At 50.4% G+C, this 17,973-nt stretch overlaps 1 protein-coding gene across 2 annotated transcripts in view; it reads left to right on the forward strand.

Annotated features, from left to right (window-relative positions):
- Positions 1-16,796: 16,796 nt before the first annotated feature.
- COL6A2 (collagen type VI alpha 2 chain) overlaps positions 16,797-17,973 on the forward strand; it is a 49,740-nt gene continuing 48,563 nt past the window's right edge. The window contains exon 1 of one of the 2 annotated variants that reach the window (XM_073306927.2): positions 16,797-17,044. The gene's annotated coding sequence lies outside the window, so the exon portion shown is untranslated. The remainder of the gene's footprint in view (positions 17,045-17,973) is intronic. The other variant, XM_073306926.2, reaches the window with a different exon arrangement.

Here is a 17,973-nt window from a genome sequence, read left to right on the forward strand (position 1 = left end):
GTAGCAGGGGAGCTGGGCCATTATCCACATACAGCCTGTTTCTGGGGTGAAAGAGCCTGAGTTCACGGACCGGGACTGGGCAGCCCAGATAGCGTGAGTGGAGGTTGAAAAACCCTTAAGCCATGTTTAAATACAGTCCTAGCCATTTCTAAACAGTACACTTTCATGTGTTAATAAACATTCTTTTATCTGTAAATACACCCAGGTGCTGAATACATGAAGTACAATTCTAGGAGCACATAGGATTTTCATGTTAAAGCCAAAGGAACATACAAAGCCTCCAGCTGCACTTGGAGGTTCATGTTAACTTTCTAAACATCCTGGAGCCTTTGGCTGAGTGGCTGAACTCCCAGGGAACAGAGCCAGAGCGGGAGCTGGCCAGTGCGTGTTTGCACGGCTGTTAGAGAGACTGTCGGTGCTGTCACCGCCCGCCAAGATTCAGGCATAACGGGGTCTCTGGCTTATCGATTCAGAGCTTACACACCTTCCAGTGGCTGCTGTGGGCATATCACTGCTGCTCCCAAGGAGCTCTATCTGGCACTTATGCAGCCCCATTGCTAGAGCAAAGGACCAGATCAGAACCGATCCCGGGACACCAGCTCGTGCTAGTATCTCCATTGTACAGAGGGGGAAACTGAGTCACGGAGAAGCTAAGTGACTGGACCATGATGACACCAGGATGCTGCAGCTGAATAATGCCAAGTCTCAGGCTAGCCCCTTAATCCCTGGACCATTTTTCTACTCTCTTTCATCTCAGCCTCAAATCCCATGCAGTGGTATGCCAGTCTCCCAGCACCCACTGGGTCATACCACCAGCCATAACAATTCAAAGGCACTTCGGTTCAGTTCTGCTCTTTCATGACCCCCAGCCCCCTGCCCCCCGGATAATACAGCTGAAACAGAGCTTCCACTGCCTTTTCTTGCCGATGCCTCCCATTCAACCCTGTAGCCTTCACCTCCTCCCTCTTATCAGGTCCGGCGCCAAAATGACCCAGGCTAGACCAGTCAAACAATTGCTTTTGATGGCTGCTTCATGTTTATTTCCTGGCCTGAGAGAGGGGTGGAGAAACCTCTCACAGCCCTGGGCTGCAGTAAATGAGCATTTTCCAGGTGGACTTGCAGGGAGCCTGGGCTGCTCTGGAAAGGCTGGGCCCATGCGGTGCAGCGTGTATGGAGCTGTGCGGAGGGTGTGCGCCAGTCCCTAACTGCAGGAGTTCTGTGCCCGTGTGCACGCCCAGCCCGAGCCGTACATACGGGGCGGTCCCACTCCCATTCCAACCCTGTTGTTCTAAGAAATTCCTTTGGGGAGGAACTGTTTCCATGCCGGCAGTGAGGGGATCCAGTGATTTACTGCCAGGCAAGGGCAGAGATCCTGGGTATTAATCTGGTTTCATCTTTTGGGCAATGGATGCATATTTCTGGATTCAGAGCAGATTTTGCTTCTCTCCTCCCACTGTTGAACTCCACTGGCCTCCAGCTCCAGTCTTCCCAGTTAGGAAGGTAAGGAGAGCAGATTTTGAGAATTTAAATCCCTTCTATGTCTCTTAGGTGCTTATCTGGCCCGCATCACCATGGTACATGAGCAGCTCACAGTCTTTCCTGGATTTACCCTCACCCCCCCCCGCCCCCTGTTCTGCAGGGAAGGGCTGTTATCCCCATTGGACAGAGGGGAACTGAGGCACAGAGAGGCCAAGTGCCTGGCCCAAGGTCACACTGAAAGTCCGTGGCAGAGCAGGGAACTGACCCAGGTCTCTGACTGGGGCCCAGCCAACCCTCTTAACACCTGTATCACCACTCAAGTAACTACTGACGTATCAGTATAGTAGAAAGGTTAAGGGCTCTTCCGCAGCCCATAGATGATAACTCTGGGGTGTAGAGAAGCTACAGAATCAGGGAGTAATCACAGCAAAGGGAAGTTCTCTGGTGGTGTAAGGTTGGCACAACAGACCTACGCCAGCCTCCATCAGAGGCCCAGGGCTTAGCTGAGAAGGGGAGGGGGAGGTGTGGCCGCGGCACACTGCACTCCAGCTATTCTGGGCTGCTTGCCAGCTACATAGGAAGCTGTGCAGGCAGAAGAGGTTAGAGTAGCCCTGGGGCTGCTCTAGCTTACAGTGAGAACTGTCTGGCTACCTCCTGAATCTGGGAGGCTCAAGGTGGGGAACCAGAATCCAGGCCTATGTTTAAAGCTGCCATTTCTGAATGAATTCCTCTGCTGGGTGAGACTGTGGAGAATATCTGTGTTACTACAGGTGCATTCTTTACAGCTAAGGACTAACTGGGAAGGGAGGTGAGATACTGAGGGAGAAGGAGGGGGGAGGAGTGATAGAAAATTTTTGTTAAAATTGTGTGAATACTCCTTGGCAAAGGCCCTGGGCCAGGCTCTGCTGACAGCTGCTCCTTGTGACTGGACTAACTGATCTGTGCCTAGATCTGACAGCGTGCGCTGGGTCAGCTCTGCCTTCCCCACAGTGCCCAATTTCACAGCCACACAGCAAAGGTGGGAACTCCAACCCTGCACCCGCACAACCCCCCCAAGCAGGCAGGTGACACCATGAGCTCCCCGGCAGATGTGCCCTGAATCATTCTGCCGGGGGATGGGGGGGTGGAATTTGTGACACACGCACACACACCCCCAGCAGGAGGCCTCGCCTTCATCTAGGGTCAGGAGCATCCAGGCAACCCCCCAGTGACCCTGCACTGTTCCTGGTGACCCTGCTCCAGGACCCTCCCTCTGGGGCATGCCCAGCGGGAATGTCCATGCAGATTTCCACTCAGACACACTTGGCTGAGCTCTGACTCCTGCCCAGCCTGTGCCCACAGAGCCCCCCGTCTGAAAGGGCCTCCACAGTGTCTAGTGGCCGGGTGGACCACGCAGCAGAAACGATGTATCTGGGGCCTTTGGGGGTTTCCTGCATCCTGCACAGCAGACTGTGGCCCTTGGCTTGGCATGGAGATCAGGGAGGTGGCGTGGTCTGGTGTGTAGGACACTAGACGGGACAACTGAAGACCTCCGTTTTTCTTCGACCTCAGCTGCTGGCTGACCGTGGGCAATTCTCTTCACTTTGTGGCGTGCCTCACATACCTCGGTGCACAATGCTATCCACCCTTGTGACGGGGTGTCCACCCCACACCGGGCTTGAAAGGCTTAAGGTGTCCGCAGGGCCAATTAGCTCCCCAGGCTGCACCTGGAAGCGGAGCCAGGTTTGCAGCTCAGCGAGGCAGGAGCGGGCTGGGTGAAGGCCAGGAGCTGAGAAGGCTGCAGGGAAGCAGGCTGCAGTCACTCTCTGGGAGGAGGGAGTTGGGAGGAAGCCAGGAAAGGGCTTAGGAGGGAAGCAGCAAGGTAGGACAGTGGAGGTGTAAGCAACGGATTAGTCCGCTATTGTGGAGAACTTTCCTGGCTTATACGCTACCTCGGTGGGGTGGGCTAGCGAAAGGATCTGAGTCCTCGCTCCCACTTCCTTTACCCTGCCTGACCTCGAGGGCCCCCCTTCCACTCTCCTGTGGGGCGGAGTCCTCATAACCCCGACAAGGCTGGGCCCAAGAGTCCTGGGGTCTCGACCCCCCCGGGCTTGTCATGGTCTCTTGTGCCAGTGGCTATGGTGTCCCCACTCCAGGTGCTCTCTCTGCACCAGACGCCTCCCGGGCCCACTGATCAGTGCATTGAGTTCAAGCCAAACACAATTTATTAACCAGCAACCAGGAAAAAAAAATAAGGGGAAAATGGGGAAGTTTAAAGGAAAACCGGTCACCCCGCTCTGTGGCGCGAGGACGCCACAACCAGCTGCCTCTGGGATGTGAGGGAAACCCACAGTCCATTCCTCACTGCTCTGGCGGTGGCCACTCGCCCTCAGGCGCGAGGTGGCAGGACCCTTCTCCCCAGCATCGCCCCCCGGTCAGGTCACGACCCCCCTCCGAGTCCGGCCTGCCAGACCCCTTGTCCAGAGACATCTCCCTGTGCTGGGCCCTTGGCCCAGAGCCCCCCTGGCTCTCTCGTCCGCTCACCATGCTGGGCTCCAGCGTCACTTCTGGCACAGCGGGTTCTGCCCCCAGCCCAGCCCTGGCTCCTCCGGCACCGCCCCCAGCCCAGCTCTGGCTCTGGCCCGTCTAGCTCTGATTGCTGCTCCTCCAGCCCAGCTCAGGCTGCTGCTCTCCCCTTAACTCTGCCCTACCCCAGCTCAGCAGCTCCAGCTCACACAGAGGATGGGACCCCGCGCTCCTGATTCCCTCATTGGCCTGCCCACCCTGTCAATCAGGCTGACTTGGATCATTGGGCTCTCCCCATTGCCCCCGGCGACTGTTGGTCTCAGGCGATTGATTTCTCATTGGCCATTCCCCTTCCTTTGGTACTGGGAGAGGGCTGACTAAAACACCCTGATAAGTGTCAGTGGTGGGCCAAGAGCCCCCCGACACCAGCAGTGGCTGCAGACCGGGGGCCCCTGAGCTGGAACCTGGAGGAAAGGGCAGCCCCGCATCCCCCTGCCAGCCCCGGGAGGGTGGGACGCTCGGAGCTGTAACAGGAGGACTGCCATTGTGTACAGAGAGATTTTGACACCCTCCATGAAGGGGAAACACCTGTGGTGGCCGGGCTGGAGGGAGAGGGAGCCCCTGGAGCAGCAAACAGCGAGAGGACGAGGGGAGAGACACTGCTGGAGGAATGCTGCTCGCCCCCAGGACAGCCAGGAGGAGGCGCCACGAGCAGCGAGTGGACCCTGTGACAGCCCTACTTCGGAGCACCCGGGAACCTGCCGCTGAAAAGTGCTCAGTCAGGCCAAGGCTTGTTATTACTGTTGTAACAGTCGACCCCTTCCTGCATGGTCTCCGGGGCAAGCTAAATCTTGCGCAAGCCTGGAGCAAATGAAACCACCTGCATCCCTCAGTCTGAAGGCGACCCTATCTCGGATCCACAGGATCTGTGCTACGCCCCAGCTTTTAAATGGTCTCTGGGGGAACCCCATTAGTGTGCCAGACCCCCCAAGGGATCCCACTCTTCTTTCAGGGTAGGCCATGCAGTCTCACCGCCTCCTAGACTGAGCCTCTGGGCCCCAGCCCTCCTGCTTCACCCGGTAAGCAGTGCCCAGCGAGTCCCACTGAGCCAGACTCTGCTCATAGAATCATAGAATATAAGGGTTGGAAGGGACCTCAGGAGGTCATCTAGTCCATCCCCCTGCTCAAAACAGGGCCAATCCTCAACTAAATCATCCCAGCCAGGGCTTTGTCAAGCCTGACCTTAAAAATATCTAAGGAAGGAGATTCCACCACCTCCCTAGGTAACCCATTCCAGTGCTTCACCTCCCTCCTAGTGAAAAAGTTTTTCCTAATATCCAACCTAAACCTCCCGCACTGCAACTTGAGACCATTGCTCCTTGTTCTGTTATCAGCTACCACTGAGGTCCTATCCCTACCCTCCAGCGTATCTACCTCTTCTCCCAGTTTAGTGTCATGTGCAAACTTGCTGAGGGTGCAATCCACACCGTACTCCAGATCACTTATGAAGATATTGAATAAAACCGGCCCCAGGACCGACCCTTGGGGCACACAACTTGATACCGGCTGCCAACTAGACATGGAGCCATTGATCACTACCCGTTGAGCCCAACAATCTAGCCCACTTTCTATCCACCTTACAGTCCATTCATCCAGCCCATACTTCTTTAACTTGCTGGCAAGAATACTGTGGGATACCATACCAAAAGCTTTGCTAAAGTCAAGGAACAACACATCCACCGCTTTCCCCTCATCCACAGAGCCAGTTATCTTGTCATAGAAGGCAATTAGATTAGTCAGGCATGACTTGCCCTTGGTGAATCCATGCTGACTGTTCCTGATCACTTTCCTCTCCTCTAAGTGCTTCAGAATTGATTCCTTGAGGACCTGCTCCATGACTTTTCCAGGGACTGAGGTGAGGCTGACTGGCCTGTAGTTCCCAGGATCCTCCTTCTTCCCTTTTTTAAAGATTGGCACTACATTAGCCTTTTTCCAGTCGTCCGGGACTTCCCCGGATCGCCATGAGCTTTCAAAGATAATGGCCAATGGCTCTGCAATCACATCCGCCAACTCCTTTAGCACTCTCGGATGCAACGCATCTGGCCCCATGGACTTGTGCACGTCCAACTTTTCTAAATAGTTCCGAACCACTTCTTTCTCCACAGAGGGCTGGTCACCTCCTCCCCATGCTGCGCTGCCCAGTGCAGTAGTCTGGGAGCTGACCTTGTTCGTGAAGACAGAGGCAAAAAAAGCATTGAGTACATTAGCTTTTTCCACATCCTCTGTCACTAGGTTTCCTCCCTCATTCAGTAAGGGGCCCACGCTTTCCTTGACCTTCTTCTTGTTGCTAACATACCTGAAGAAACCCTTCTTGTTACTCTTAACATCTCTTGCTAGCTGCAACTCCAGGAGTGATTTGGCCCTCCTGATTTCACTCCTGCATCCCCGAGCAATATTTTTATACTCTTCCCTGGTCATTTGTCCAATCTTCCACTTTTGTAAGCTTCTTTTTTGTGTTCAAGATCAGCAAGGATTTCACTGTTAAGCCAAGCTGGTCGCCTGCCATATTTACTATTCTTTCTACACATCAGGATGGTTTGTTCCTGTAACCTCAATAAAGATTCTTTAAAATATAGCCAGCTCTCCTGGACTCCTTTCCGCTCATGTTATTCTCCCATGAGACCCGTACGCTTGTCAGGCACCCCCGCCAGCATTTGCCTTGCCACTAGTATTTGCAGCCGCAGTGTTTTTAAAACAGAGCAGGGTTTATTAGTCAACCCTGGCAATCCGTAGGTTAGCACAGAGAAATAAAAGTTCAAGCATAGTCCATTCTGGCCAATCCAGCACCATTCAGCAGCCAAGCTATAATGACTCCATTTCATGCTCTGTCTCTCTCTGACCCCGCCCCAGTCAATCCCAGGGGAGAGCAGTCAACTTCGACACTTCTCCTCTGCTGGACACGGGTCTCAGTCCTTTGTTCTTGAGCTGGGGTCTCTGCTCAGCTTCCTTTCTGAGAGGGGGACACCCAGGCCCCATGTCTTGCCCTGCCCCAAGACAATACAAAGTGCAGGGGGAAACTGAGGCATGCGTAGAATTTCTAAAGATATTACCAAAAATTCCCACTTTGGCACAGAACGTGTGAGGGAAGTTGGGAGAGATAGTTGCAGTGCTTCCAGGTTGACCTGGAAACAACAGGGATTTCAGACACCTGCAAAAAACCATGAAAGCAAACTCCATTCCTCGGCATATAGGCAGGGGAGACTGCTCTGATAATGCAAAGACTACACCTTTTGTTGGGTCTCTTAATATAGATTTATCAAGCAAGGCCCTGCAACGGAGCAGTGCATGCTATTGAAAATGCACCAACGCACAGTGAATTTCCTAGTACATGGATACTGAAGTAGAGTGCAGAGTAACCACAGTGTGTGCAATGGAACCACTGAAATCACATGAGATTCCTGGTCCCCATCCCTGGGGCAGACCTATTTGAGTTAAACAGGAAAGATTAATTTGTATTGCGGGGCTGCTGCTCAATTTTAAGAAAAAACTCAGCAGTTACCCAGCCTCTTGAGTAACAACATAATAATGCTTCATAAATCACGTTACTTACCATGGGAATGCAGATGAATGACTAACAGCTAACAGCTGTGACTCGTTCATGTCAAGCCCAACCTATGCAAAGTCAAAGGTGTTAGCAGAAAAGTCAGCCCAAATACCAAAGAGCAAGGAATTTGATTTTTTAGAAAAAGCTGGCTAGATTGTCAGGCTCAACGGGTCAATGGCTCGATGTCTAGTTGGCAGTCGGTATCAAGCGGAGTGCCCCAGGGGTCGGTCCTGGGGCCAATTTTGTACAACGTCTTTATTAATGATCTGGATGATGGGATAGATCGTACCCTCAGCAAGTTCGTGGATGACACTAAGCTGGGGGGAGAGGTAGATACGCCAGAGGGTAGGGATAGGGTCCAGAGTGACCTAGACAAATTGGAGGATTGGGCCAAAAGAAATCTGATGAGGTTCAACAAGGACAAGTGCAGAGTCCTGCACTTAGGATGGAAGAATCCCATACACCGCTACAGACTAGGGACCGAATGGCTAGGCAGCAGTTCTGCAGAAAAGGACCTAGGGGTGACAGTGGACGAGAAGCTGGATATGAGTCAACAGTGTGTCCTTGTTGCCAAGAAGTCCAATGGCATTTTGGGCTGCATTAGTAGGAGCATTGCCAGCAGATCGAGGGACGTGATCGTTCCCCTCTATTCGGCACTGGTGAGGCCACATCTGCAGTATTGCATTGAGTTTTGGGCCTCCCACTACAAGAAGGATGTGGAAAAATTGGAAAGAGTCCAGCGGAGGGCAACACAAATGATTAGGGGACTGGAACACATGACTTATGAGGAGAGGCTGAGGGAACTGGGATTGTTTTGTCTGCGGAAGAGAAGAATGAGGGGGGATTTGATAGCTGCTTTCAGCTACCTGAGAGGTGGTTCCAGAGAGGATGGTTCTAGACTATTCTCAATGGTAGAAGAGGACAGGACAAGGAGTAATGGTCTCACGTTACAGTGGGGGAGGTTTAGGTTGGATATTAGGAAAAACTTTTTCACTAGGAGGGTGGTGAAACACTGGAATGCGTTACCTAGGGAGGTGGTGGAATCTCCTTCCTTAGATATTTTTAAGGTCAGGCTTGACAAAGCCCTGGCTGGGATGATTTAGTTCATGTTGGTCCTGCTTTGAGCAGGGTGTTGGACTAGATGACCTCCCGAGGTCCCTTCCAACCTTGATATTCTATGATTCTATGAAAGCTCCATTATTAGATCATCACAGTGCCCCTCACAACGTTATTATCAACATCTCCAGTTCAGGGACAGAGAGGGAGAAAGGGAGAAACCATAGAGCCAGCCTCTAACAGTCATGCTGAGGCAAAGACAATTACCTGTCACTTAAAGCAGCTTCTGTACCAGAAGACTAGCGTAATGCCGATTTTTAAAAAAGGCTCCAGAGACAATCCCAGTAATTACCGGCTGGTAAGCCTCACTTCATTTCTAGGCAAATTGATTGAAAGTATAGTAAAAAAACAGAATTATCGGACACATAGATGGAAACGATTTTCTGGAGAAGAGTCAACACAGCTTTTGTCAAGGGAAATCATGCCTCACCAACCTATTAAATTCTCTGAGAGGTTCAACAAGCATGTGGACAAGGGGGATCCAGTGGCTACAGTGTCCTTAGATTTTCAGAAAGCCTGTGACAAGGTCCCTCACGAAAGGCTCTTAAGCAAAGTAAGCTGGCATGGGATAACAGGGAAGGTCCTCTTCTGGATCAGTAACTGGTTAAAAGTCAGAAAACAAAGGGCAGGAATAAATGGTCAGTTTTCAGAATGGAGAGAGGTAAATAGCGGTATCCCCCAGGGGGTCTGTACTGGGACCAGTGCTGTTCAACATATTCATAAATAATCTGGAAAAAGGGGTGAACAGTGAGGTGGCAAAATTTTCAGATGATAGAAAACTACTCAAGATAGTTAAGTCCCAGGCAGACTGTGAAGAGCTACAAAAGGGTCTCTCAGAACTCGGTGACTAGGCAACAAAATGGCAGTTGAAATTCAATGTTGATAAATGCAAAGTATTGAACATTGGAAAACATAATCCCAACTGTACATACAAAATGATGGGGTCTAAATTAGCTGTAACCACTCAAGAAAGAGATCTTGGAGTCACTGTGGATAGTTCTCTGAAAACTTCCACTCAATGTGCAGCGGCAGTCAAAAAAGCGAACAGAATGTTGGGAATTGTTAAGAAAGGGATAGATAAGAAGATAGTAAATATTATAACGCTGCTATATAAATCTATGGTACGCCCACATCTTGAATATTGCTTGCAGATGTGGTCGCCCCATCTCAAGAAAAAACATATTAGAAATGGAAAAGGTACAGGGAAGGGCGCGGGGAAAAAGACAAAGGATATGGTACAGCTTCCATAGGAGCAGATATTAAAAAGGAAGGGACTGTTGAACTTGGACAAGAGACAACTCAGGGGGATGTGACAGAGGTCTATAAAATCATGACTGTTGTGGAGAAAGTAAACAAGGAAGTGCTATATACTCCTTCACGTAACACAGGAACCAGGGATCACCCAATGAAATTAATGTCAATCCAAGGACATGAATTTCTAGCTGGTGCAATCATTTGCAGTCACTCTCCACAAAGGGTATAGTATATCATGGTACTGTCTCTTTAAAATTAGCCATGCATAATCCCCAGGGGGTTTCACACCCTAAGGATCTCACCCATGAAGTGGGCAAATTCAAGGTCTGCATGCTCAGGGCCTCTTGTCACATGCCTAGTGGAGTTCTGCTTTAGACTTTACAGCCCTGGTCTGGCTCCAAAAGCAGATTGGCTGCAGCATCCTCCCAAGGACGACACTGCCAGCTGCCTGCCTATGTCAGAAAGCAAATGGGGGGCATGCCGATGCAAGTGTAAGCAGGGTATGAATGAGCTCTCCCCTGACAGCTAGCTGGGAGGGGGAGAGACTTCAGGAGCAAACTGTATTTACATGAACACATCTACTCTGCCTAGATATCTAGCAGATAGAGTGCTGTTGCTCAAAGTAACCAATTTTGACGGGTATTGGGTTACAAATCACTGAATGTGGGGGTAGTGAAATGCTGTTATCAGTGTTGTCTTTATTGTATGAATAAAGGGGAGCAGAACTGTGCTTAACCTGTCCCAAATGAGAGGGTCACCCTCAGCTGAAAGGACCTCATTAAGCCAGGGGCTCGAATGCCAGACCCCTGTGAAAGTAAGAGGAGTGAGGATAGGTATCTCAGCTAGGAGATGTAGACTCCTAACGGTCCTTGGTTGGATTTAGCTTGTTTCTCCCCACTATTCAAAGATAGGCTTCATTAGGAGCCTTTTGTTATTTTAAGTGTGCAAAAGAGCTGAACTCACTTGTGGTAGGTCAGCATTTCTGCCCAGCCTGCAATGCTAAGAGCTGACGATCACTAAGAGGCTGACTAGCGGAGGTCACAGCAGAGAGGCAGCAGAAGGTAGCTGACAAGCAGCCAGCCAAAGCAAGTGCTCAGATGGCAGAGCAAGCCAGGTGCCTTCTTCCCTGGGTGGGAGGTGAACTCACACAGATGAATCTCTGAACCCTGGATCCTCACTGACCAAGGACAACAACTGTGAGTGGGGTATGGTGAGGGCATCCTGCTCACAGTTTTAGGTTTATGAATCCTGCTTGTGGTATTTTCCCTCATTATTGTTGGGTGATTTCCTTCCTTTCATTAAAAGTTTCTTTGCTACACTCAGACCCTGTGCCTGTGAGTGGGGAAGGATTGCCTCTCAGGCACCCAGGGGTGGTATGTAATTTTCCCAGGTTACTGGGTGGGGATTCAAGCCAGTTCTGTGTTGTATTGTTGAAAAGGAACCCCTAGATACTGAACCCGGCCCTGGTTGCTGCCAGCTTCACCTGGCAGAAGGGTTACACAAGGAGCCAGGCCCCACACATCTGGATGCTCCTACTGAAACTTTTGGGACTCTACCAGCTGGATCACCCCTCGCTCCTTCTCTCTCGGCCCTAACGTGGGTGAGGGAGGTGCAATGGTCGCTGTGCTCAACCGCTTTTGTAGATGCTTCGGGGAGGCCGGTGCAGCCCTTTGGCAGGTATTTCTCAGACTGTGAGCTCTTTGGGGCAGGGAGCATCTGTTTCTGCCATGCCTGGCACAATAGGGGCTTGGTCCAGGATGGGGGTCTGGGAGCACCACCACAATAATGAGATTTCTGAACCTCAAAAGGAGTTTGTTTGGCTCAGGAGTTTATGTCCCTTCCATATGCGGCCAGAGATGACAAAAAGGTTTTCTCCTCAACCGTTTTTTTCCCCCCTCTCCATCTTCCTGATCCCAATACACTTGCTTTTCAGATAATATTTAGAGCAAACTGAAAACTGTTCGGCTCCAGTACAGACTGTACATGCTGTGTTTGGTGCTGCACAGCTGGAGTTTATACGGCAATGTCAGTCTCTCGGGTCTATTTTGTGACCCAAGGAGTTGGCACTGAGCAGAGTATTGCAACAAATGACGCATCGGATTTATGATGAGGAGACAGTTAACATCATTTCTGTCTCTATCTGGAATTTCAGTGTTTAGAAAATGGACCATGACTAATCCTCGTTATTTGGCTGATGAATTTTTAAGCAATCAATTTGCAAACATCTAGAAGATAATAAGGTGATAAGTAACAGTCAGCATGGATTTGTCAAGAACAAATCGTGTCAAACCAACCTGACAGCTTTCTTTGACAGGGTAACAAGCTTTGCGGACAGGGGGAAGCAGTAGACATGGTATATCTTGACTTTAGTAAAGCTTTTGATACTGTCTCACATGACCTTCTCATAGACAAATTAGGAAAATGGAACTTAGATGGAGCTACTAAGAGATGGGTGCAAAACTAGTTGGAAAACCGTTCCCAGAGAGTAGTTATCAGTGGGTCACAGTCATGCTGGAAGAGCATAACATGTCGAGTCCCGCAGGGATCAGATCTGGGTCTGGTTCTGTTCAATATCTTCAATATCTTAGATAATGGCATAGAGAGTACACTTACAAAGTTTGCAGACGATACCAAGCTAGGAGGGGTTGCAAGTGCTTTGGAGGATAGGATTAAAATTCAAAATGATCTGGACAAACTGGAGAAATGGTCTGAAGTAAATAGGATGAAATTCAATAAGGAAAAATGCAAAGTACTCCATTCAGTTGCACAGATACAAAAAGGGAAATGACTGCCTAGCAAGGAGTCCTGCGGAAAGGGATCTGGGGGTCATAGTGGATCACAAGCTAAATATGAATCAACAGTGTAACACTGTTACCAAAAAGCAAACATCATTCTGGGATGTATTCAGAGGTGAAAGTAAGCCGGTACGGCGTACCGGGGTGGATCGGCTTCCCCAGGTGTAATTTAAAGGGCCTGCAGCTCCCAGCAGCAGCTGGAGCCCCCAGCCCTTTAAACTGCTGCCAGAGCCCTGGGGTAGCGGCGACGGGGCTGGGGTGGTGATGTAAAGGGCCCGGGGCGGTAGCGGCGGCCGAGCCCTGGGCCCTTTAAATCATCCCCGGAGCCCCGTCGCCGCTTCCCCAGGGCTCCGGCAGGCTCCGGGGACGATTTAAAGGGCCCAGGGCGGTAGCGGCGGCCGGAGCCCCATCCCCGGAGCCCTGTGGCTGGAGCCCTGGGGAAGCAGCGGTGGGGCTCCGGGGACGATTTAAAGGGCCCAGGGCTCCGGCCGCTGCTACCGCCCAGGGCCCTTTAAACCGCTGCCAGAGCCCTCGGCTGCCGCTGTTACCCCGGGGAGGGGGAAGAAGGCACTTGCCCGTACAGGGTGGGCCGGGGCTGGCTCTGACCTCCCCCAGCCCCGCCCCTTCCACCCGAGGCTCCGCCCCTTCCGGGGTTCAGAGCCGGCCCCAGCCCAGCCCCGTACCGGTAAGTCCCTAGACTTACTTTCACCCCTGGATGTAGTAGCAGGGGTGTTGTAAGCAAGACACGGGAAGTAGGTCTTACGCTCTGCTCTGTGCTGATTAGGTCTCAACTGGAGTATTGTGTCCAGTTCTGGGTGCCACATTTCAGGAAAGATGTGGACAAATTGGAGAAAGTCCAGAGAAGAGCAACAAAAATGATGAAAGGTCTAGAAAACATGAGCTGTGAGGAAAGATTGAAAAAACTGGGTTTGTTTAGTCTGGAGAAGAGACGACTGAGAGGGGACATGAGAACAGTTTTCAGGCACATAAAAGATTGTTACAAGGAGGAGGGAGAAAAAATGTTCTTAACCTCTGAGGACAGGACAAAAAGCAAAGGGGTTACTTTGCAGCAAGGGAGGTTTAGGTTGGACATTTGGAAAAACTTCCTAACTGTCAGGGTGGTGAAGCCCTGGAATAAATTGCCCAGGGAGGTTGTGGAATCTCCATCTTTGGAGATTTTTAAAAGCAGGTTGAGAAACACCCGTCAGGCACAGACTGATAACACTTAGTCCTGCCATGAGTGCAGGGGACTGGGCTAGACGACCTCTCGAGGTCCTTCCAGTCCTGTGACTCTGTGCCCCTAGGGCCAGCGTCAGCACACTTGCATACTATCCTACACTTAAATATACAGTGCGCTTCGAAGTCATCTCACTGCTACCATGCAAAGCCGCACGACTGCACACTCTGAGGGCCAGAGGGTTCCCTATGTTGGCAGCTGCAGAGTCCTTCTGCAGGCAGGAATCCTGGGAGGTGTAGCGCTGGCTGGGTAAAGCTCCCTGGGGGCCATTAGGAGCCAGTACAATTCAAGCAGCCCAGGGGCATGACAGGATGAAGCAGAGCTGGGCTAGCAGTGAGGATCAGGGCTCTCGAGAGGGTCCCGGGTAATTTATCGTTTATTTTCTGATGCATCTAGGCAAAGCCATCCCTCATACAATGTGATGGAACAGACGTACCATGCTAAGCTGCGCACTCCGCCACGCTGCTGTGAATCTGGGGTAATGGCACTTACCTCCATGAAACGATTTCCCTTTTCCACCAATGGGTATGTCTACATTCCAGTCCTGGGGCGTGACTGTAGCTCACATAGACAGCCCGAAGCCAGCTGTGAAGCTGCGGCAGCATGGCTAGCTCCTGAAGTAATTACCCAGGATCCAGGCAGACTTGTACCACCCGTACTGAAGACCATGCCGCTGTGGCTTCACCGCTCCAGTACCTGAGCTGGCTAAATTAAAGCTGTGATTGCAGCATAGGCATTGTAAGGGCTGGGGTGGGGTCTCGAACCTGCAGAGCTGCCACCTAGCAGCAGTTCTAACCAGCTTGCACTCCACTACCTCTGACCCACTGTGGACACAGATCATGGGAAGTCCCACCTCAAGGGGTCTGACAGGCAGCGGCCTCATGGCTCCTGATTGGCTCCCTGCCCTATATAAACCCAAGGGGCATTCCAGGAAGTGTCCAGACAACAGTGCAGATCTCCTGTAGCTGTCATGACCACTTCTGGTCTTGAACTTTGACCTCGGCTTGATTTGGACTCTGCTTCCTAAGCTGAACCCTGAAACCTGACTTGGCCTCTGACCTTTGGTATTGACCCCAGCCTGGAACCTGACTAAGAACTCCTCCACTACTCCCTGCCTCAGGTTTGGCCCTGCTCTAACCCTTGTTCCTGACTATCCTTGCTGGGATCCTGATGACATACCCCAAGAGTAGAATTTGGCCTACATTGTACACGTGTGGACTGAGTATATTTCTTATGGTATCTAATGAGTCAGATACCAGATGGGTAGGGAGTCATGAAAATCTATCCGAGAGTTGGTCGAAAGATTCATTCGTCTGAAATGTTTTGGCTTAAACTTTCAATTTTTGCTGGAAAAATTTGAAACAGTTTTTATTTTGATGCAATTTTCGAAAACTGAAAACCTTGAAAATTTTGGATGTTTATGTTTTCTCCTTTCTGTTTTCCACTACTGAATGCCATAGAATGAATTATATCTTGCGGTTTACTTCTTTTCTTTTCTTTTCTTCTTTCCCCCCTTTTTCCACTCTGTAATTTCTCAAGATTTCTACAGCTTTGGAAAAGTTAGAGTAGCACATTTATATTCTAAATTCACATTCCTTGTTGTTGTTGTTGCTTATTTTTATTATTATTTCAAGCATATTTCATTTCATACCATATGTGCTTCACAAAAGGAAACTGCCCATATATGACTGTACCCTAAGTCCTGCCTCCAGGGTTCTCCAAGTTTTCCACTCTGCAGAGCATTCTGGGAAAGAAAGACCTTATCATGAGCCAGCTGCCCACCTCACTGCTTGGTTCTCAAATATTCCATTCCGTGGACCACCAGGAAGGGCTCTGTGACCTTTGGTAGTCCCTACACCACAGTTTGAGAACCACATAAGTATATGGAAAATAATTGGAAAATTACATGCAAGGGCTCTTTTTCCATGTGTGGCTTTTCCATGTCCAGTACTGCGGAGTGAATGACTCATCAGTAAATCAGGACTGCTAGCCTGTTGAACTGAAATGCATGGGGCACATTGGGCATGGAGCAGTTACAATAGCAGAAAAGCAGCAAAATTCAGATTAGGAAAACAAATAGTAACATGGGTATTCATTGAAATGGCGGGTCTGGCTTGTACTTGGAACCCAACGGGGTGCAGCCTGTGAGAGCTACGCACAGGCTACAAACCCAGCACCGCGACTGGCAGATCCCTCCGAGAGGCCTAGGGCTGAATGGGTTTGGAGAGTGACCTGGTCCCCCACCCCTAGACTGGGAGGTCAGTTCAGGGCAGTGTACATGGGTGGGGAGGGAACAGGACGATGCGGGGACGCTGGCGCTGCCATTCACCCTATTGTGTTTGTCTTTGCATTAGTGACATTAATGGGGGTTGGATCAGGCCGTTTTCCTGGCCAGGAGGTTGCCAGGGTCCCTGAGTAAGAGGTGAATATTTGTGAAGTCTGTGGGAAGCTGAAGTCTGAGGCCATCCTGTTTTGAAATGTGCCCGTCCATTTTATGCATTCTTCTCAAGATAGGTTACAAACAGGGGGAAGAGGAGTAACATGAGTGAGTGGTGGAAATCCATGTGGCAGGCACAGCGAGAGCTCCTGTGCTTGGAAAAATATGATTTCCTCTTCCGTTTTGTTTTAAAAAATCTCCTAACTGCAACATTACAACTTCCCCCCACCCCACTCCAGACACCCCCCAGGAAAAGGAGTGGGGGTTGGAGGGCGATTCCCTCTCCCCAGCCTCGCCTAGTGGGGCTTCGATGGATGCGCAGTGACACCCTGTGGATACTCGGAGTAAAGACGTCTTTGGCCCCTGTCACAGACGGAGTTGAAGGAGGAGAATTATAAAGTAGGCAGTTTCTTTTTTGCCAGAGAACAGAGGCTCTCGGCTGGAGAAGCCACTGCCACTCCCAACTGATCCCTTCTCTTCATCAAAAATAGACACCAAAAACTCTAAGAAAAGAAATCCAACCCTTCCAACGGAAGATGCAGAAGCCCTATTGACACAAAGATTCCAAGAATTTTCCCGATTTGACTTTCTGGAGGAAACTTCAGTCTTGTTTTCAGGTAGGCAAAGACTCCTGCTTCACCATTTAATATCTCCACAAATCTTCCTGCTTCTTTTGAAGCTGCTGCAGACGTGAACAGGGAAACTAACCTTTTTATCTCCAGGTTGTGTTTGAGCGTATAATCCATCCAGTGCTGCTGGCTGTTGTGAACTCTTGATCGATTGATACAGGAGACTTTTTAGGCATGTTGCTTTCAGAGACTAGCCACAGTAAACAGACGGATATTTCACTTATCTCTCTGAGCTGCTTGATAGTTCAGGGATTTACATGTGTGGATGTTTTGGGCAACAAACTCCCTTAGGATTAGAATAATTGTTAATGAGGTAGCTTTCTGAAGGAAAGCTTTTTGGGAGAGATTCTACAGTCTGCAGTCCCTTGTATAGGAACTCAAGTTTCAGGCATCAGGGCCAACGGGCTAGTCAGTCACTGTAAAACTTGTTGGGCCAAATTAATCCCTAGTGTAACTCCACTGAAGCCAGCGGCGTTACCTGAGGGACAAACTTGGCCGACTGTAGCAGCACCAGAATGTTGATGCTGCTACAAAGCCTGAATTATTAGACCCAAGGGCGGCTCTTGGACTTTCAACCACACACGAGTACAAGATCCTCTTTGCGCCCCACAGAAATCGGGTGTTTTGTTCTGCTGAATTTCACCAGCGTGCCTGTTTTCTGCAAAGAGGTAACCGGCAGGATTTGACCGGGGCTCAGGGTTGTTGCTGGAGTGCGCGTAACTTGCTTTGTTCAGGCTGGTGGTTTTAGGGAGTGTACTCTGATTTCATGCTCGCCACTTGAGCTGTGCATGTGGCTGGGTTGCTGGTACTGTGATGCCAGCTGTTCGCTGATGGCGGTGGCTAACAGGGCAGTATAAGCCAGCCCTGGAAGAGGTGCCGTGTCTGCACAAGTGAAAATGGCAACCAGGCTGAGATTG

This window comes from Lepidochelys kempii, chromosome 11, assembly GCF_965140285.1.
Source record: "Lepidochelys kempii isolate rLepKem1 chromosome 11, rLepKem1.hap1, whole genome shotgun sequence".
Lineage (NCBI taxonomy): Eukaryota > Metazoa > Chordata > Testudines > Cheloniidae > Lepidochelys > Lepidochelys kempii.